We start from the raw sequence: 20,116 nt of genomic DNA, 5'->3' as shown, positions 1-20,116 counted from the left end.
ATATTTTTTGAAAAAAAAAAAAAAAATCTGTTCTTATCAGTTTAATATCTGATATGTCCTCAATATGGAGACCGAATATTAAATTGATTTTTAGGACTCGGAGATGGTTCAGGGGCTTGCTCCTTCCGCTCCACGCATCAACCTGGGCTTGCAGTGCTTCCAGGAATGGTGCCTTCACCCCGCTTTGGGGCGGAAATGTATAAAAGCAGAAAATGCCGCAAAACCTGCCTACCCCTTTTCTCTGTTGTCCAGTTGCTTCATCTTGACCAATTTAAGGCATTTCAAGCTCCAAAGCATTGCTAGCTTTTCTGCTGGCGGGAGCTTCGTGCACTAATGTTGCGAGTCGATGGACTCGAGGACTTTCGGCAGCCAGGCTCCGTTTTCAGCTGATATGCCGCACAGATTTCCTGCTGCTTTTTACAGGCCACTCACCCTCACCCTCGGATGCCGACTTGCCTTCTCCTCACTTCAGTTACCACATCCCTTCATCCTGCACAACGGGATACTGTTGCGACAGACTGAACGGTATCCTGTTTGGATGTAGGTATACCTTCACGGCGTCTCTTTTCGTTCTCCTGACTCCACGACCAACACGCCAGGGTGGAGCTCAGGGAGACTAGACATTGCCCTCTGTTGGATTCCGCCAGTACTTGCTGTTTGCACGGATTGCCCTTTGTTCGGCAAAGGTGGAGATGACTTCGACTCCCTCTGTTGGGTGTCACTGGGCCTTCACAGCGTCTCCATTTCATCTGGTGACGACAGGGGACGGCTTGCCAGACGATGTCTTCCTGTTGTGTTTTACTGGTTCTGCATGCTCAGACTCCACCGTGCTCGGCCAAGCTGGATGTCTCTTGTCCAAGAGTGAGCGTAGACTAAAAGTTCCAAAGCACAGTCGAGCGCAGCAAGGTGCACCTGAATGTCGGTGGACGAGGAGGACAAGAGCCATTGCCGGAAAATATGGGCCATCGCTTCTCGGCCTTTTGGCTCAGATCAAGTGTAATATCTGTTCTTATCAGTTTAATATCTGATATGTCCTCCATCTGGGGACCGAATATTAAATTGATTTTTAGGACTCGGAGATGGTTCAGGGGCTTGCTCCTTTCGCTCCACGCATCAACCTGGTCTTGCAGTGCTTCCAGGAATGGTGCCCTCTCCCCGCTTTGGGGCGCAAAATGTATAAAAGCAGAAAATGCCGCAAAACCTGGCTTCCCCTTTTCTCTCTTGTCCAGTTGTCTCATCCTGACCAATTTAAGGCCTTTCAGGCTCCAAAGCATTGCTAGCTTTTCTGCTGGCGGGAGCTTCGTGCACGAATGTTGCGAGCCGATGGACTCGCGGACTTGCGGCAGCCAGGCTCCGTTTTCAGCTGATATGCCACACAGATTTCCTGCTGCTTTTTACAGGCCACTCACCTTCACACTCGGATGCCGACTTGCCTTCTCCTCACTTCAGTTACCACATCCCTTCATCCTGCACAACGGGGAAGTGTGGCGACAGACTGAACGACATCCTGTTTGGATGTAGGTACACCTTCACGGCGTCTCTTTTCGTTCTCCTGACTCCACGACCAACACGCCAGGGTGGAGCTCAGGGAGACTAGACATTGCCCTCTGTTGGATTCCGCCAGTACTTGCTGCTTGCACGGATTGCCCTTTGTTCGGCAAAGGTGGAGATTACTTCGACTCCCTCCGTTGGGTGTCACTGGGCCTTCACAGCGTCTCCATTTCATCTGGTGACGACAGGGGACGGCTTGCCAGACGATGTCTTCGTGTTGTGTTTACTGGTTCTGCATGCACAGACTCCACCGTGCTCGGCGAAGCTGGATGTATCTTGACCAACAGTGAGCGTAGACTAAAAGTTCCAAAGCACAGTCGAGCGCAGCAAGGTGCACCTGAATGTTGGTGGACGAGGAGGACAAGAGCCATTGCCGGAAAATATGAGCTATCGCTTCTCGGCCTTTTGGCTCAGATCAAGTGTAGTATCTGTTCTTATCAGTTTAATATCTGATATGTCCTCAATCTGGGGACCAAATATTAAATTGATTTTTAGGACTCGGAGATGGTTCAGGGGCTTGCTCCTTCCGCTCCACGCATCAACCTGGTCTTGCAGTGCTTCCAGGAATGGTGCCCTCTCCCAGCTTTCGGGCGCAAAATGTATAAAAGCAGAAAATGCCGCAAAAACCTGGCTTCCCCTTTTCTCTCTTGTCCAGTTGTCTCATCCTGACCAATTTAAGGCCTTTCAGGCTCCAAAGCATTGCTAGCTTTTCTGCTGGCGGGAGCTTCGTGCACGAATGTTGCGAGCCGATGGACTCGTGGACTTGCGGCAGCCAGGCTCCGTTTTCAGCTCATATGCCACACAGATTTCCGGCTGCTTTTTACAGGCCACTCACCTTCACACTCGGATGCCGACTTGCCTACTCCTCACTTCAGTTACCACATCCCTTCATCCTGCACAACGGGGAAGTGTGGCGACAGACTGAACGGCATTCTCTTTGAATGTCGGTGGACGAGGAGGACAAGAGCCATTGCCGGAAAATATGGGCTATCGCTTCTCGGCCTTTTGGCTAAGATCAAGTGTAGTCTCATTTGATCGAGGGAAGCTGAGGATTTCGATGACGATCGTGGATTGGAGAACTCGGAGGGATTGAACTCGCCAAAGAAGAAACGTTTGGAGCTTGGCTGCTATTGGTGGATCTACATGCTGGCCTAAACCTCGGGTTTAGGCCTAACGCCGATACAGTTTCACACCCAACGTACGAGCTATGGATGCAGCTGCATCCCGACCACCAGGCTGGGGCGTGCGAAACACTGTCCGAGTCACAGTGAAGAAAACGGATGGAGAGTCACCTTTGGACCGGAAACACTTCGTGAAGAAGGTGCTGCTCGAGTGCTGTGGGTTTAAAGCAACAGAGATCTTCTGCTTGCAAAACTTCCCCAAGAATGGTTTCTTTGATGTCACCTTCAAGAGCGTCGCAGCGTGCATCAAATTCTTGAACGTCTTCAAGGAAAAAGGTAACCAGAGTCCCTTGTCGATCCTGACTGCGGAACCTCTGTTTACGCTACCGGCACAGCGAAATCGGGTTGTTACACTGCACACGTACAACCCCCACGTCCCTGTATCTGATGTGCTCACGTTCCTCGCCAGGTACGCTGAGCTGAAAAGTGACAGCGTGCAAGTGAAAGACACCTTCGGCATCTGGACAAGTGAGCACCAGGTCAAGGTGACCCTAAGAACGGACAGCAACGGAGCCATCCTGCATCCCCCCTCCAATTTCGCTATTGGAGTAAATCGTGGCTACCTCTACTACGTGGGACAGCCACGAGTATGCCACACCTGTGGCAAAACGGGGCACGTTGCCGCAAACTGCAGTGTGACCTTCTGCAAGAACTGCAGGCAGGAGGGACACATGACTAAGGACTGCAAAGAAGACAAGTGCTGCAACCTGTGTGGGGAGGCCGGCCATCTTTACAGGGCCTGCCCGAAACGCGGGGCGACATACGCTGAAATCATCAGCAGCGGAGTTAAAAAGGCGACCAGAGAGGAGGTGCATACACCCTCCACCGAAAAAGACACCACGGCTCAGAATGAGAAAAAGCAACAAAAGGGCCCCCAACAAAAAGAAGAGGCCCCAGCACCTCCTGACAACCCAACCCCAGCCCCAACTGATGAGGAACACTCAATGGAAGAGGAAGAGGATGGGACAAAGAATAAAGAGCCCTGGGAAACAGTGAACAGGGACAAACGAAAGCGGAAACAAAAAAACAAACTGAAGAACCCCCCGAGGTTGTAGTGGCAAAAAGCGACACCTCTCAGCCGGCGCACTTAGCGCCGACACCTCATCCGATGAGGGAAAACAGGACAAGAATCGGCCTCAAATAAAGAGGCAAAGCACCAACGTAGAACGGAAGGCACAGACCCCCCCAGACCACCGACCGGGAAGGAAACAAGGTCACAGACCAACCCCCGATAGTAACGAGCAGCAACAACCCAGGTGAAGACCGGCCTGCAACCCCAACACCTACTGACTGCCATGACGAACGCCAGGGCTACATCACCCCCCCCAATGCATCTGCATCAAAATCACGGGGCCAGTACGGACCAGAACAGCTTTCTCAGCCCTGCAACTGTGCTAAAGTTTGCGAGCACCACCGGCATGCTGGGGAACATCGAACAGCTGGAACAGCCAACTGTATAGACTCTAGACTCTTGAGACTGGTAAATCTACCTTTTTTATAATGGGTTTAAAAATTGCATCCATAAATGTGCGAAGCATCAAAGATACTTCGCGGTGTGTAGCCACACTCAACTATTTGGCAAATGTAAAAGCTGACCTACTGTTCCTGCAGGAGTGCGGAATTCCGCACCTCAGCAACTACAGGCGCTGGTCGAGCTGGTGGTCCCACGGGCCATCCATCTGGTCAGGAGGAAACGACTGCCGTTCCTCCGGCCTGGGTATTCTGCTGCGGGGAGGCAACTTCACCATCTCCGACGTTAAGGAGGTGGTGGGCGGGCGCCTCCTCGTAGCAGACGTGAAATACAAAAACACCCCTCTCAGACTTATTAATGTGTACGCCCCGGCCGTAAAAAGTGAGCGGCTGGCAGTCCTTCAGCAACTCCCACTGCTGTTGGCCACCTCCAAGCCGGTCATCCTGGGTGGTGACTTCAACTGCATCATCGATGCGGCTGGACGATCCAGCAAAGCCGATAGCAAACTAGACGCTACGTCCAGACTCCTGATGGAAACGGTAAAAGACGCCAAGCTGCTCGACGTCTGCAGCAACCCTGCAGACGGCGCGCAGCGTAGATACACATGGTCACGGCCAGACGGGTCCGTCCGCTCCAGGATAGACTTCTTTTTTGTGTCCCGAGCTTTCACGGTCAGGTCCACCGACGTAACGCCGGTGTTCTTCTCTGACCACTGCCTCCTACTGGCCGACTGCCACCTGCAGGAAGACCAGGGGGTAGGCAGGGGGACGTGGAAGATAAATGTAAAACTGCTGACCCCTGAGAACATCGAGGAACTCAGGAGGGATTACAAAGGTTGGAGAACCGTGAAACCCCTCTTTGAGGCCCCACATCTCTGGTGGGAAGCAATCAAGGGGAATATCAAGAGGTTTTTCATCCTCAAGGGCGTTCAAAAGGTGAGAGAGAGACGAGGGGTCATGTCCAGGCTCCAGAAAAGTATGCAAAATTTGCTCCAGCTGCAGTCGATGGGGGTGGATGTCAAGGAGGATCTCCAAGAGGTGAAGAGCCAGCAAGCCTCGCTCTACACCTCGGAGGCCTCCAAGGTTATCTTCCGTTCCGGAGTCCGCTCCGTGGAGCAGGACGAAAAGTGCTCACGCTTCTTCTTCCAAAAGGTGCACAGAGACACCTCTGTGATCAGCAGCCTGAAGGAAGAAGATGGCTCTGAAAAGTCATCGCAGTCTGACATCCTGAGGATCAGCCAATCCTTTTATGCCGGACTGTATGACCTGAAGCCAACAGATAGCACTGTTTCCCAGACCTTCCTGTCGACTATCACGGAGGTCATAGGCGACAGCGAGCTGGAAAACCTGGACAAACCACTAACTCTGGACGAGCTGACAAAGGCCGCCAAGTCCTTCGAGACGAGTAGAACTCCCGGAAGCGACGGCTTACCGGTTGAGTTGTATTCGGCTCTGTGGGACTGGATGGGCCCAGACCTGCTGGAAGTGTACGAGAGTATGCTTCTGGAAGGCAGCATGTCAGAGTCCATGAGGAAAGGCATCATCACCCTAATCTACAAGCAGAAGGGGGAAAGGGAAGAAATTCGAAATTGGCGACCCATTTCACTGTTGAATGTGGACTACAAAATTCTAGCAAAGGTCATCGCCAATCGGGTCAGGTCTGCTCTGGAGTCGGTGATCCACCCTGACCAGACCTGTGCTGTACCCGGCAGGAAGATCTCTGATAGCCTCGCGCTACTCAGGGATACGATCGCCTACGTGCAGGACAGGGGGGTGGACACTTGCCTCATCAGCCTTGACCAGGAGAAGGCTTTTGACAGAATATCGCACACCTACATGATGGATGTGCTCTCCAAAATGGTGTTTGGGGAGGGAATTCGCAATTGGATCAAACATCTATAGCGCAGTCTCAATCAATGGGTGGGAATCAGAAAAGTTCCAGATCAGATCTGGAGTCAGGCAGGGCTGCCCTCTCTCCTCTGCCCTTTTTGTGTGCTGCATAGAACCTTTTGCCGAGTCCATCAGGAGGGATCCGGGCATAAGAGGAGTGACGATCCCAGGCAGTGGAGGCATGCAAGTCAAGGCCTCCCTGTACATGGACGACGTTGCCGTCTTCTGCTCGGATCCTGCGTCTGTACGCAGGCTCTTGACCACCTGCGACCAGTTTGAACTGGCCTCTGGAGCCAAGGTAAACCGGGGCAAGAGCGAGGCCATGTTCTTTGGGAACTGGGCCGACCGGTCCTTTGTCCCCTTCACTGTCAGGTCAGATTACCTGAAGGTGCTGGGGATATGGTTCGGAGCTGCTGGGGCGTGCACCAAAAACTGGGAGGAGCGCATAGGAAAGGTAAGACAGAAACTGGGCTGGTGGGAGCAACGCTCCCTCTCCATTGCGGGCAAAACCCTGGTCATCAGGTGTGAGGTACTCTCGGTGCTACTGTACGTGGCGCAGGTCTGGCCCATAACCCGACCCTACGCCACAGCAGTCACCCGGGCCATCTTCAAATTTATCTGGCAATCCAAGATGGACCGTGTCCGAAGGGACACCATGTACAAACCTCTGGAGAAGGGAGCGCGGAACGTACCCAACGCCTCCCTCATCCTGTTGGCCACCTTTGTGTCCAGCTGCATCAAGCTGTGCGTGGACCCCCAGTATGCAAACACCAAGTGTCACTACATACTGAGGTTCTACCTGTCCCCGGTGTTGCGAAGGATGGGCCTGGCCTCATTGCCGCGGAACGCTCCAAGTAGTTGGACCGTACCGTACCACCTGTCCTTTGTGGAAAAGTTTTTGAAGGAAAACACCTTTGACCACAAGGCAATGAAGCAGTGGTCAGCACGTAATGTCCTCGAGGCCCTCAGGGAAAAGGAGACCGTGGAGGACGTTGGATGGTTCCCTGAGCAGACTGCCAGAGTCATCTGGCAGAACGCCTCATCACCAGAACTTTCAAACAAGCACCAAGACCTAGCTTGGCTGGTGGTGAGAAGGGCCCTCCCTGTCAGATTCTTCATGCACACCCGAAGGCTCTGCACCAATGCACGCTGCCCTCGGAGTGGCTGTGGGGGAAATGAGACGGTCACACACCTCCTTGTGGAATGTGCCTTTGCAAAGAAGGTCTGGAGAGAGATGCAGTGGTATTTGTCAAGGTTTATCCCAAACAGATCTGTGACACAGGACTCTGTGCTCTACGGACTGTTTCCAGGGACACACACCGAGACAAATATCAACTGCTGCTGGAAGGTCATCAACTCGGTAAAAGACGCTCTTTGGTCTGCCCGAAACTTGCTGATCTTCCAGTGCAAAGAATTGTCCTCGACCGAGTGTTGCAGACTGGCACATTCCAAGGTCCAGGACTACGTGCTGAGGGAAGCACTCAAGCTTGGGGCAGCTGCCGCCAAGGCGCAATGGGGAAAGACCACTGTGTAAAGTCTTTCCAGCAAATGTACACCGAGGGGCGCGTAACAGTGTAAAGCCCCTCGGTCTGGGCAACCAACACTCCAATGTATAAAACAAACATGACAATGTAAATATTTAAGAAGGAATTGTAATGTAAAGAGTGATATGTGTATGACAATATCAAAATTGAATGAAAGAAAGTCAAGGCAACATGTAACCCTGCCGGAAATGTACAGTCAAGACAATTTGAAAGGTTTCTGTAATGCTCATGATAAATTTTTATGAAGAAAGTATATTTTTTTGAAAAAAAAAAAAAAAAAAAAAAAAAAAATCTGTTCTTATCAGTTTAATATCTGATATGTCCTCAATCTGGGGACCGAATATTAAATTGATTTTTAGGACTCGGAGATGGTTCAGGGGCTTGCTCCTTCCGCTCCACGCATCAACCTGGTCTTGCAGTGCTTCCAGGAATGGTGCCCTCTCCCCGCTTTGGGGCGCCAAATGTATAAAAGCAGAAAATGCCGCAAAACCTGGCTTACCCTTTTCTCTCTTGTCCAGTTGTCTCATCCTGACCAATTTAAGGCTTTTCAGGCTCCAAAGCATTGCTAGCTTTTCTGCTGTCGGGAGCTCCGTGCACGAATGTTGTGAGCCGATGGACTCGCGGACTTGCGGCAGCCAGGCTCCGTTTTCAGCTGATATGCCACACAGATTTCCTGCTGCTCTTTACAGGCCACTCACCTTCACACTCGGATGCCGACTTGCCTTCTCCTCACTTCAGTTACCACATCCCTTCATCCTGCACAACGGGGAAGTGTGGCGACAGACTGAACGGCATTCTCTTTGGATGTAGGTATACCTTCACGGCGTCTCTTTTCGTTCTCCTGACTCCACGACCAACACGCTAGGGTGGAGCTCAGGGAGACTAGACATTGCCCCCTGTTGGATACCGCCAGTACTTGCTGCTTGCACGGATTGTCCTTTTTTCGGCAAAGGTGGAGATTTCTTCCACTCCCTCCGTTGGGTGTCACTGGCCTTCACAGCGTCTCCATTTCATCTGGTGACGACAGGGGACGGCTTGCCAGACGATGTCTTCGTGTTGTGTTTTACTGGTTCTGCATGCACAGACTCCACCGTGCTCGGCCAAGCTGGAGGTTTCTTGACCAACAGTGAGCGTAGACTAAAAGTTCCAAAGCACAGTCGAGCGCAGCAAGGTGCACCTGAATGTCGGTGGATGAGGAGGACAAGAGCCATTGCCGGAAAATATGGGCTATCGCTTCTCGGCCTTTTGGCTCAGATCAAGTGTAGTATCTGTTCTTATCAGTTTAATATCTGATACGTTCTCAATATGGAGACCGAATATTAAATTGATTTTTAGGACTCGGAGATGGTTCAGGGGCTTGCTCCTTCCGCTCCACGCATCAACCTGGTCTTGCAGTGCTTCCAGGAATGGTGCCTTCACCCCGCTTTGGGGCGGAAATGTATAAAAGCAGAAAATGCCGCAAAACCTGCCTACCCCTTTTCTCTGTTGTCCAGTTGCCTCATCTTGACCAATTTAAGGCATTTCAAGCTCCAAAGCATTGCTAGCTTTTTTGCTGGCGGGAGCTTCGTGCACGAATGTTGCGAGCCGATGGACTCGCGGACTTGCGGCAGCCAGGCTCCGTTTTCAGCTGATATGCCACACAGATTTCCTGCTGCTTTTTACAGGCCACTCACCCTCACCCTCGGATGCCGACTTGCCTTCTCCTCACTTCAGTTACCACATCCCTTCATCCTGCACAACGGCGAAGTGTGGCGACAGACTGAACGGCATCCTGTTTGGATGTAGGTACACCTTCACGGCGTCTCTTTTCGTTCTCCTGACTCCACGACCAACACGCCAGGGTGGAGCTCAGGGAGACTAGACATTGCCCTCTGTTGGATTCCGCCAGTGCTTGCTGCTTGCACGGATTGCCCTTTGTTCGGCAAAGGTGGAGATGACTTCGACTCCCTCCGTTGGGTGTCACTGGGCCTTCACAGCGTCTCCATTTCATCTGGTGACGACAGGGGACGGCTTGCCAGACGATGTGTTCGTGTTGTGTTTACTGGTTCTGCATGCACAGACTCCACCGTGCTCGGCCAAGCTGGATGTCTCTTGACCAACAGTGAGCGTAGACTAAAAGTTCCAAAGCACAGTCCAGCGCAGCAAGGTGCACCTGAATGTCGGTGGATGAGGAGGACACGAGCCATTGCCGGAAAATATGGGTTATCGCTTCTCGGCCTTTTGGCTCAGATCAAGTGTAGTATCTGTTCTTATCAGTTTAATATCTGATATGCCCTCAATCTGGGGACCGGATGTTAAATTGATTTTTAGGACTCGGAGATGGTTCAGGGGCTTGCTCCATCCGCTCCACGCATCAACCTGGTCTTGCCGTGCTTCCAGGAATGTTGCCCTCTCCCCGCTTTGGGGCGCTAAAAGCATAAAATGCCGCAAAACGTGGCTTCCGTTTTTCTCTCTTGTCCAGTTGTTTCATCCTGACCAATTTAAGGCCTTTCAGGCTCCAAAGCATTGCTAGCTTTTCTGCTGGCGGGAGCTTCGTGCACGAATGTTGCGAGTCGAAGGACTCGAGGACTTTCGGCAGCCAGGCTCCGTTTTCAGCTGATATGCCGCACAGATTTCCTGCTGCTTTTTACAGGCCACTCACCCTCACCCTCGGATGCCGACTTGCCTTCTCCTCACTTCAGTTACCACATCCCTTCATCCTGCACAACGGGATACTGTTGCGACAGACTGAACGGCATCCTGTTTGGATGTAGGTATACCTTCACGGCGTCTCTTTTCGTTCTCCTGACTCCACGACCAACACGCCAGGGTGGAGCTCAGGGAGACTAGACATTGCCCTCTGTTGGATTCCGCCAGTACTTGCTGTTTGCACGGATTGCCCTTTGTTCGGCAAAGGTGGAGATGACTTCGACTCCCTCTGTTGGGTGTCACTGGGCCTTCACAGCGTCTCCATTCCATCTGGTGACGACAGGGGACGGCTTGCCAGACGATGTCTTCGTGTTGTGTTTACTGGTTCTGCATGCACAGACTCCACCGTGCTCGGCCAAGCTGGATGTCTCTTGACCAACAGTGAGCGTAGACTAAAAGTTCCAAAGCACAGTCCAGCGCAGCAAGGTGCACCTGAATGTCGGTGGATGAGGAGGACACGAGCCATTGCCGGAAAATATGGGTTATCGCTTCTCGGCCTTTTGGCTCAGATCAAGTGTAGTATCTGTTCTTATCAGTTTAATATCTGATATGCCCTCAATCTGGGGACCGAATGTTAAATTGATTTTTAGGACTCGGAGATGGTTCAGGGGCTTGCTCCATCCGCTCCACGCATCAACCTGGTCTTGCCGTGCTTCCAGGAATGTTGCCCTCTCCCCGCTTTGGGGCGCTAAAAGCATAAAATGCCGCAAAACGTGGCTTCCGTTTTTCTCTCTTGTCCAGTTGTTTCATCCTGACCAATTTAAGGCCTTTCAGGCTCCAAAGCATTGCTAGCTTTTCTGCTGGCGGGAGCTTCATGCACGAATGTTGCGAGTCGAAGGACTCGAGGACTTTCGGCAGCCAGGCTCCGTTTTCAGCTGATATGCCGCACAGATTTCCTGCTGCTTTTTACAGGCCACTCACCCTCACCCTCGGATGCCGACTTGCCTTCTCCTCACTTCAGTTACCACATCCCTTCATCCTGCACAACGGGATACTGTTGCGACAGACTGAACGGCATCCTGTTTGGATGTAGGTATACCTTCACGGCGTCTCTTTTCGTTCTCCTGACTCCACGACCAACACGCCAGGGTGGAGCTCAGGGAGACTAGACATTGCCCTCTGTTGGATTCCGCCAGTACTTGCTGTTTGCACGGATTGCCCTTTGTTCGGCAAAGGTGGAGATGACTTCGACTCCCTCTGTTGGGTGTCACTGGGCCTTCACAGCGTCTCCATTCCATCTGGTGACGACAGGGGACGGCTTGCCAGACGATGTCTTCGTGTTGTGTTTACTGGTTCTGCATGCACAGACTCCACCGTGCTCGGCCAAGCTGGATGTCTCTTGACCAACAGTGAGCGTAGACTAAAAGTTCCAAAGCACAGTCGAGCGCAGCAAGGTGCACCTGAATGTTGGTGGATGAGGAGGACACGAGCCATTGCCGGAAAATATGGGTTATCGCTTCTCGGCCTTTTGGCTCAGATCAAGTGTAGTATCTGTTCTTATCAGTTTAATATCTGATATGTCCTCAATCTGGGGACCGAATGTTAAATTGATTTTTAGGACTCGGAGATGGTTCAGGGGCTTGTTCCATCCGCTCCACGCATCAACCTGGTCTTGCTGTGCTTCCAGGAATGGTGCCCTCTCCCCGCTTTGGGGCGCTAAAAGCATAAAATGCCGCAAAACGTGGCTTCCGTTTTTCTCCCTTGTGCAGTTGTTTCATCCTGACCAATTTAAGGCCTTTCAGGCTCCAAAGCATTGCTAGCTTTTCTGCTGGCGGGAGCTTCGTGCACGAATGTTGCGAGCCGATGGACTCGCGGACTTGCGGCAGCCAGGCTCCGTTTTCAGCTGATATGCCACACAGATTTCCTGCTGCTTTTTACAGGCCATTCACCCTCACCCTCGGATGCCGACTTGCCTTCTCCTCACTTCAGTTACCACATCCCTTCATCCTGCACAACGGGGAAGTGTGGCGACAGACTGAACGGCATCCTGTTTGGATGTAGGTACACCTTCACGGCGTCTCTTTTCGTTCTCCTGACTCCACGACCAACACGCCAGGGTGGAGCTCAGGGAGACTAGACATTGCCCTCTGTTGGATTCCGCCAGTACTTGCTGCTTGCACGGATTGCCCTTTGTTCGGCAAAGGTGGAGATGACTTCGACTCCCTCCGTTGGGTGTCACTGGGCCTTCACAGCGTCTCCATTTCATCTGGTGACGACAGGGGACGGCTTGCCAGAAGATGTCTTCGTGTTGTGTTTACTGGTTCTGCATGCACAGACTCCACCGTGCTCGGCCAAGCTGGAAGTCTCTTGACCAACAGTGAGCGTAGACTAAAAGTTCCAAAGCACAGTCGAGCGCAGTAAGGTGCACCTGAATGTCGGTGGATGAGGAGGACAAGAGCCATTGCCGGAAAATATGGGTTATCGCTTCTCGGCCTTTTGGCTCAGATCAAGTGTAGTATCTGTTCTTATCAGTTTAATATCTGTTATGTCCTCAATCTGGGGACCGAATATTAAATTGATTTTTAGGATTCGGAGATGGTTCAGGGGCTTGCTCCTTCCGCTCCACGCATCAACCTGGTCTTGCAGTGCTTCCAGGAATGGTGCCCTCTCCCCGCTTTGGGGCGCAAAATGTATAAAAGCAGAAAATGCCGCAAAACCTGGCTTCCCCTTTTCTCTCTTGTCCAGTTGTCTCATCCTGACCAATTTAAGGCCTTTCAGGCTCCAAAGCATTGCTAGCTTTTCTGCTGGCGGGAGCTTCGTGCACGAATGTTGCGAGCCGATGGACTCGCGGACTTGCGGCAGCCAGGCTCCGTTTTCAGCTGATATGCCACACAGATTTCCTGCTGCTTTTTACAGGCCACTCACCTTCACACTCGGATGCCGACTTGCCTACTCCTCACTTCAGTTACCACATCCCTTCATCCTGCACAACGGGGAAGTGTGGCGACAGACTGAACGGCATCCTGTTTGGATGTAGGTATACCTTCACGGCGTCTCTTTTCTTTCTCCTGACTCCACGACCAACACGCTAGGGTGGAGCTCAGGGAGACTAGACATTGCCCCCTGTTGGATACCGCCAGTACTTGCTGCTTGCACGGATTGTCCTTTGTTCGGCAAAGGTGGAGATTTCTTCCACTCCCTCCGTTGGGTGTCACTGGCCTTCACAGCGTCTCCATTTCATCTGGTGACGACAGGGGACGGCTTGCCAGACGATGTCTTCGTGTTGTGTTTTATTGGTTCTGCATGCACAGACTCCACCGTGCTCGGCCAAGCTGGAGGTTTCTTGACCAACAGTGAGCGTAGACTAAAAGTTCCAAAGCACAGTCGAGCGCAGCAAGGTGCACGTGAATGTCGGTGGATGAGGAGGACAAGAGCCATTTCCGGAAAATATGGGCTATCGCTTCTCGGCCTTTTGGCTCAGATCACGTGTAGTATCTGTTCTTATCAGTTTAATATCTGATATGTCCTCAATATGGAGACCGAATATTCAATTGATTTTTAGGACCCGGAGATGGTTCAGGGGCTTGCTCCTTCCGCTCCACGCATCAACCTGGGCTTGCAGTGCTTCCAGGAATGGTGCCTTCACCCCGCTTTGGGGCGGAAATGTATAAAAGCAGAAAATGCCGCAAAACCTACCTACCCCTTTTCTCTGTTGTCCAGTTGCCTCATCTTGACCAATTTAAGGCATTTCAAGCTCCAAAGCATTGCTAGCTTTTCTGCTGGCGGGAGCTTCGTGCACTAATGTTTACAGTCGATGGACTCGAGGACTTTCGGCAGCCAGGCTCCGTTTTCAGCTGATATGCCGCACAGATTTCCTGCTGCTTTTTACAGGCCACTCACCCTCACCCTCGGATGCCGACTTGCCTTCTCCTCACTTCAGTTACCACATCCCTTCATCCTGCACAACGGGATACTGTTGCGACAGACTGAACGGCATCCTGTTTGGATGTAGGTATACCTTCACGGCGACTCTTTTAGTTCTCCTGACTCCACGACCAACACGCCAGGGTGGAGCTCAGGGAGACTAGACATTGCCCTCTGTTGGATTCCGCCAGTACTTGCTGTTTCCACGGATTGCTCTTTGTTCGGCAAAGGTGGAGATGACTTCGACTCCCTCTGTTGGGTGTCACTGGGCCTTCACAGCGTCTCCATTTCATCTGGTGACGACAGGGGACGGCTTGCCAGACGATGTCTTCCTGTTGTGTTTTACTGGTTCTGCATGCTCAGACTCCACCGTGCTCGGCCAAGCTGGATGTCTCTTGTCCAACAGTGAGCGTAGACTAAAAGTTCCAAAGCACAGTCGAGCGCAGCAAGGTGCACCTGAATGTCGGTGGACGAGGAGGACAAGAGCCATTGCCGGAAAATATGGGCTATCGCTTTTCGGCCTTTTGGCTCAGATCAAGTGTAGTATCTGTTCTTATCAGTTTAATATCTGATATGTCCTTAATCTGGGGACCGAATATTAAATTGATTTTTAGGACTCGGAGATGGTTCAGGGGCTTGCTCTTTCCGCTCCACGCATCAACCTGGTCTTGCCGTGCTTCCAGGAATGGTGTTCTCTCCCCGCTTTGGGGCGCTCAAAGCATAAAATGCCGCAAAACGTGGCTTCCGTTTTTCTCTCTTGTCCAGTTGTCTCATCCTGACCAATTTAAGGCCTTTCAGGCTCCAAAGCATTGCTAGCTTTTCTGCTGGCGGGAGCTTCGTGCACGAATGTTGCGAGCCGATGGACTCGCGGACTTGCGGCAGCCAGGCTCCGTTTTCAGCTGATATGCCACACAGATTTCCTGCTGCTTTTTACAGGCCACTCACCTTCACACTCGGGTGCCGACTTGCCTTCTCCTCACTTCAGTTACCACATCCCTTCATCCTGCACAACGGGGAAGTGTGGCGACAGACTGAACGGCATCCTGTTTGGATGTAGGTACACCTTCACGGCATCTCTTTTCGTTCTCCTGACTCCACGACCAACACGCCAGGGTGGAGCTCAGGGAGACTAGACATTGCCCTCTGTTGGATTCCGCCAGTACTTGCTGCTTGCACGGATTGCCCTTTGTTCGGCAAAGGTGGAGATGACTTCGACTCCCTCCGTTGGGTGTCACTGGGCCTTCACAGCGTCTCCATTTCATCTGGTGACGACAGGGGACGGCTTGCCAGACGATGTCTTCCTGTTGTGTTTTACTGGTTCTGCATGCTCAGACTCCACCGTGCTCGGCCAAGCTGGATGTCTCTTGTCCAACAGTGAGCGTAGACTAAAAGTTCCAAAGCACAGTCGAGCGCAGCAAGGTGCACCTGAATGTCGGTGGACGAGGAGGACAAGAGCCATTGCAGGAAAATATGGGCTATCGCTTCTCGGCCTGTTGGCTCAGATCAAGTGTAGTATCTGTTCTTATCAGTTTAATATCTGATATGTCCTCAATCTGGGGACCGAAAGTTAAATTGATTTTTAGTACTCGGAGATGGTTCAGGAGCTTGCTCCGTCCGCTCCACGCATCAACCTGGTCTTGCAGTGCTTCCAGGAATGGTGCCTTCACCCTGCTTTGGGGCGCAAATGTATAAAAGCAGAAAATGCCGCAAAACCTGCCTACCCCTTTTCTTTGTTGTCCAGTTGCTTCATCCTGACCAATTTAAGGCATTTCAAGCTCCAAAGCATTGCTAGCTTTTCTGCTGGCGGGAGCTTCGTGCACTAATGCTGCGAGCCGATGGACTCGAGGACTTTCGGCAGCCAGGCTCCGTTTTCAGCTGATATGCCACACAGATTTCCTGCTGCTCTTTACAGGCCACTCACCTTCACACTCGGATGCCGACTTGCCTTCTCCTCACTTCAGTTACCACATCCCTTCATCCTGCACAACGGGGAAGTGTGGCGACAGACTGAACGGCATTCTCTTTGGATGTAGGTATACCTTCACGGCGTCTCTTTTCGTTCTCCTGACTCCACGACCAACACGCTAGGGTGGAGCTCAGGGAGACTAGACATTGCCCCCTGTTGGATACCGCCAGTACTTGCTGCTTGCACGGATTGTCCTTTGTTCGGCAAAGGTGGAGATTTCTTCCACTCCCTCCGTTGGGTGTCACTGGGCCTTCACAGCGTCTCCATTTCATCTGGTGACGACAGGGGACGGCTTGCCAGACGATGTCTTCGTGTTGTGTTTTACTGGTTCTGCATGCACAGACTCCACCGTGCTCGGCCAAGCTGGAGGTTTCTTGACCAACAGTGAGCGTAGACTAAAAGTTCCAAAGCACAGTCGAGCGCAGCAAGGTGCACCTGAATATCGGTGGATGAGGAGGACAAGAGCCATTGCCGGAAAATATGGGCTATCGCTTCTCGGCCTTTTGGCTCAGATCAAGTGTAGTATCTGTTCTTATCAGTTTAATATCTGATATTTCCTCAATATGGAGACCGAATATTAAATTGATTTTTAGGACTCGGAGATGGTTCAGGGGCTTGCTCCTTCCGCTCCACGCATCAACCTGGGCTTGCAGTGCTTCCAGGAATGGTGCCTTCACCCCGCTTTGGGGCGGAAATGTATAAAAGCAGAAAATGCCGCAAAACCTGCCTACCCCTTTTCTCTGTTGTCCAGTTGCCTCATCTTGACCAATTTAAGGCATTTCAAGCTCCAAAGCATTGCTAGCTTTTCTGCTGGCGGGAGCTTCGTGCACTAGTGTTGCGAGTCGATGGACTCGAGGACCTTCGGCAGCCAGGCTCCGTTTTCAGCTGATATGCCGCACAGATTTCCTGCTGCTTTTTACAGGCCACTCACCCTCACCCTCGGATGCCGACTTGCCTTCTCCTCACTTCAGTTACCACATCCCTTCATCCTGCACAACGGGATACTGTTGCGACAGACTGAACGGCATCCTGTTTGGATGTAGGTATACCTTCACGGCGTCTATTTTAGTTCTCCTGACTCCACGACCAACACGCCAGGGTGGAGCTCAGGGAGACTAGACATTGCCCTCTGTTGGATTCCGCCAGTACTTGCTGCTTGCACGGATTGCCCTTTGTTCGGCAAAGGTGGAGATGACTTCGACTCCCTCCGTTGGGTGTCACTGGGCCTTCACAGCGTCTCCATTTCATCTGGTGACGACAGGGGATGGCTTGCCAGACGATGTCTTCGTGTTGTGTTTACTGGTTCTGCATGCACAGACTCCACCGTGCTCGGCCAAGCTGGATGTCTCTTGACCAACAGTGAGCGTAGACTAAAAGTTCCAAAGCACAGTCGAGCGCAGCAAGGTGCACCTGAATGTCGGTGGATGAGGAGGACAAGAGCCATTGCCGGAAAATATGGGTTATCGCTTCTCGGCCTTTTGACTCAGATCAAGTGTAGTCTCATTTGATCGAGAGAAGCTGAGGATTTCGTTGTGGATTGGAGAACTCGGAGGGATTGAAGTCGTCAAAGAGGAAACGTTTGGAGCTTGGCTGCTATTGGTGGATCTACATGCTGGCCTAAACGTCGGGTTTAGGCCTAACACCGATACAGTTTCACACCCAACGTACGAGCTATGGATGCAGTTGCATCCCGACCACCAGGCTGGGGAATGCGAAACACTGTCCGAGTCACAGTAAAGAAAACGGAGGGAGAGTCACCTTTGGACCGGAAACACTTCGTGAAGTGGGTGCTGCTCGAGTGTTGTGGGTTTAAAGCAACAGATATCTTCTGCTTGCAAAACTTCCCCAAGAATGGTTTCTTTGATGTCACCTTCAAGAGCGTCGCAGCGTGCATCAAATTCTTGAATGTCTTCAAGGAAAAAGGTAACCAGAGTCCCCTGTCGATCCTGACTGCGGAGCCTCTGTTTACGCTACCGGCAGAGCGAAATCGGGTTGTTACACTGCACACGTACAAACCCCACGTCCCTGTGTCTGATGTGCTCACGTTCCTCGCCAGGTACGCTGAGCTGAAAAGTGACAGCGTGCAAGTGAAAGACACCTTCGGCATCTGGACAAGTGAGCACCAGGTCAAGGTGACCCTAAGAACGGACAGCAACGGAGCCATCCTGCATCCCCCCTCCAATTTCGCTATTGGAGTAAATCGTGGCTACCTCTACTACGTGGGACAGCGGGGCATGTTGCCGCAAACTGCAGTGTGACCTTCTGCAGGAACTGCAGGCAGGAGGGACACATGACTAAGGACTGCAAGGAAGACAAGTGCTGCAACCTGTGTGGGGAGGCCGGCCATCTTTACAGGGCCTGCCCGAAACGCGGGGCGACATATGCACAGATCATCAGCAGCGGAGTCAAAAAGGCGACCAGAGAGGAGGTGCATACACCCTCCACCGAAAAAGACACCACGGTTCAGAATGAGGAAAAGCAACAGAAGGGCCCCCAACAAAAAGAGGAGGCCCCAGCACCTCCTGACAACCCAACCCCAGCCCCATCTGATGAGGAACACTCAATGGAAGAGGAAGAGGATGGGACAAAGAATAAAGAGCCCTGGGAAACCGTGAACAGGGACAAACGAAAGAGAAAACAAAAAAACAAACTGAAGAACCCCCTGAGGGGTAGTGGCAAAAAGCGACACCTCTCAGCCGGCGCACTTAGTGCCGACACCTCATCCGATGAGGGAAAACAGGACAAGAATCGACCTCAGATAAAGAGGCAAAGCACCAACGTGGAACGGGAGGCACAGACCCCCCAGACCACCGACCGGGAAGAAAACAAGGTCACAGACCAACCCCCGATAGCAACGAGCAGAAACAACCCAGGTGAAGACCGGCCTGCAACCCCAACACCTACTGACTGCCACGACGAACCCCAGGGCTACACCACCCCCCCCCCAATGCATCTGCATCAAAATCACGGGGCCAGTACGGACCAGAACAGTTTTCTCAGCCCTGCAACTGTGCTAAAGTTTGCGAGCACCACCGGCATGCTGGGGAACATTCAACAGCTGGAACAGCCAACTGTATAGACTCTGGACTCTTGAGACTGGTAAATCTATCTTTTTATAATGGGTTTAAAAATTGCATCCATAAATGTGCGAAGCATCAAAGATACTTCGCGGTGTGTAGCCACACTCAACTATTTGGCAAATGTAAAAGCTGACCTACTGTTCCTGCAGGAGTGCGGAATTCCGCACCTCAGCAACTACAGACGCTGGTCGAGCTGGTGGTCCCACGGGCCATCCATCTGGTCAGGAGGAAACGACTGCCGCTCCTCCGGCCTGGGTATTCTGCTGCGGGGAGGCAACTTCACCATCTCCGACGTTAAGGAGGAGGTGGGCGGGCGCCTCCTCGTAGCAGACGTGAAATACAAAAACACCCCTCTCAGACTTATTAATGTGTACGCCCCGGCCGTAAAAAGTGAGCGGCTGGCAGTTCTTCAGCAACTCCTACTGCTGTTGGCCACCTCCAAGCCGGTCATCCTGGGTGGTGACTTCAACTGCATCATCGATGCGGCTGGACGATCCAGCAAAGCCGACAGCAAACTAGACGCTACGTCCAGACTCCTGATGGAAACGGTAAAAGACGCCAAGCTGCTCGACGTCTGCAGCAACCCTGCAGACGGCGCGCAGCGTAGATACACATGGTCACGGCCAGACGGGTCCGTCCGCTCCAGGATAGACTTCTTTTTTGTGTCCCGAGCTTTCACGGTCAGGTCCACCGACGTAACGCCTGTGTTCTTCTCTGACCACTGCCTCCTACTGGCCGACTGCCACCTGCAGGAAGACCAGGGGGTAGGCAGGGGGACGTGGAAGCTAAATGTAAAACTGCTGACCCCTGAGAACATCGAGGAACTCAGGAGGGATTACAAAGGTTGGAGAACCGTGAAACCCCTCTTTGAGGCCCCACATC

At 52.2% G+C, this 20,116-nt stretch overlaps 12 non-coding genes and 1 pseudogene across 12 annotated transcripts; all 13 read left to right on the top strand.

Moving 5' to 3' along the window:
* Positions 1-179, top strand: LOC140397285 (U2 spliceosomal RNA; annotated as a pseudogene).
* Positions 180-964: 785 nt separating this feature from the next.
* Positions 965-1,155, top strand: LOC140397577 (U2 spliceosomal RNA). Its single transcript, XR_011937011.1, has one exon. It is a non-coding gene; the product is annotated as a U2 spliceosomal RNA (small nuclear RNA).
* Positions 1,156-1,940: 785 nt separating this feature from the next.
* Positions 1,941-2,131, top strand: LOC140397545 (U2 spliceosomal RNA). Its single transcript, XR_011936980.1, has one exon. It is a non-coding gene; the product is annotated as a U2 spliceosomal RNA (small nuclear RNA).
* Positions 2,132-7,888: 5,757 nt separating this feature from the next.
* On the top strand, positions 7,889-8,080 carry LOC140397174 (U2 spliceosomal RNA). The gene has a single exon (XR_011936744.1). It is a non-coding gene; the product is annotated as a U2 spliceosomal RNA (small nuclear RNA).
* A 785-nt stretch (positions 8,081-8,865) lies between these two features.
* LOC140397612 (U2 spliceosomal RNA) lies at positions 8,866-9,056 on the top strand. The gene has a single exon (XR_011937045.1). It is a non-coding gene; the product is annotated as a U2 spliceosomal RNA (small nuclear RNA).
* A 784-nt stretch (positions 9,057-9,840) lies between these two features.
* LOC140397734 (U2 spliceosomal RNA) lies at positions 9,841-10,031 on the top strand. The gene has a single exon (XR_011937163.1). It is a non-coding gene; the product is annotated as a U2 spliceosomal RNA (small nuclear RNA).
* Positions 10,032-10,808: 777 nt separating this feature from the next.
* LOC140397718 (U2 spliceosomal RNA) lies at positions 10,809-10,999 on the top strand. The gene has a single exon (XR_011937148.1). It is a non-coding gene; the product is annotated as a U2 spliceosomal RNA (small nuclear RNA).
* A 777-nt stretch (positions 11,000-11,776) lies between these two features.
* LOC140397567 (U2 spliceosomal RNA) lies at positions 11,777-11,967 on the top strand. Its single transcript, XR_011937001.1, has one exon. It is a non-coding gene; the product is annotated as a U2 spliceosomal RNA (small nuclear RNA).
* Positions 11,968-12,744: 777 nt separating this feature from the next.
* On the top strand, positions 12,745-12,935 carry LOC140397479 (U2 spliceosomal RNA). Its single transcript, XR_011936915.1, has one exon. It is a non-coding gene; the product is annotated as a U2 spliceosomal RNA (small nuclear RNA).
* Positions 12,936-13,720: 785 nt separating this feature from the next.
* LOC140397767 (U2 spliceosomal RNA) lies at positions 13,721-13,911 on the top strand. The gene has a single exon (XR_011937196.1). It is a non-coding gene; the product is annotated as a U2 spliceosomal RNA (small nuclear RNA).
* Positions 13,912-14,696: 785 nt separating this feature from the next.
* Positions 14,697-14,887, top strand: LOC140397737 (U2 spliceosomal RNA). Its single transcript, XR_011937166.1, has one exon. It is a non-coding gene; the product is annotated as a U2 spliceosomal RNA (small nuclear RNA).
* Positions 14,888-15,665: 778 nt separating this feature from the next.
* On the top strand, positions 15,666-15,856 carry LOC140397480 (U2 spliceosomal RNA). Its single transcript, XR_011936916.1, has one exon. It is a non-coding gene; the product is annotated as a U2 spliceosomal RNA (small nuclear RNA).
* Positions 15,857-16,641: 785 nt separating this feature from the next.
* On the top strand, positions 16,642-16,832 carry LOC140397638 (U2 spliceosomal RNA). The gene has a single exon (XR_011937071.1). It is a non-coding gene; the product is annotated as a U2 spliceosomal RNA (small nuclear RNA).
* The last annotated feature ends 3,284 nt before the right edge of the window (positions 16,833-20,116 follow it).

The sequence above is a fragment of the Scyliorhinus torazame genome, chromosome 20, assembly GCF_047496885.1.
Source record: "Scyliorhinus torazame isolate Kashiwa2021f chromosome 20, sScyTor2.1, whole genome shotgun sequence".
NCBI classification, from domain to species: domain Eukaryota; kingdom Metazoa; phylum Chordata; class Chondrichthyes; order Carcharhiniformes; family Scyliorhinidae; genus Scyliorhinus; species Scyliorhinus torazame.
This window is presented reverse-complemented; position numbering and strand designations above follow the sequence as displayed.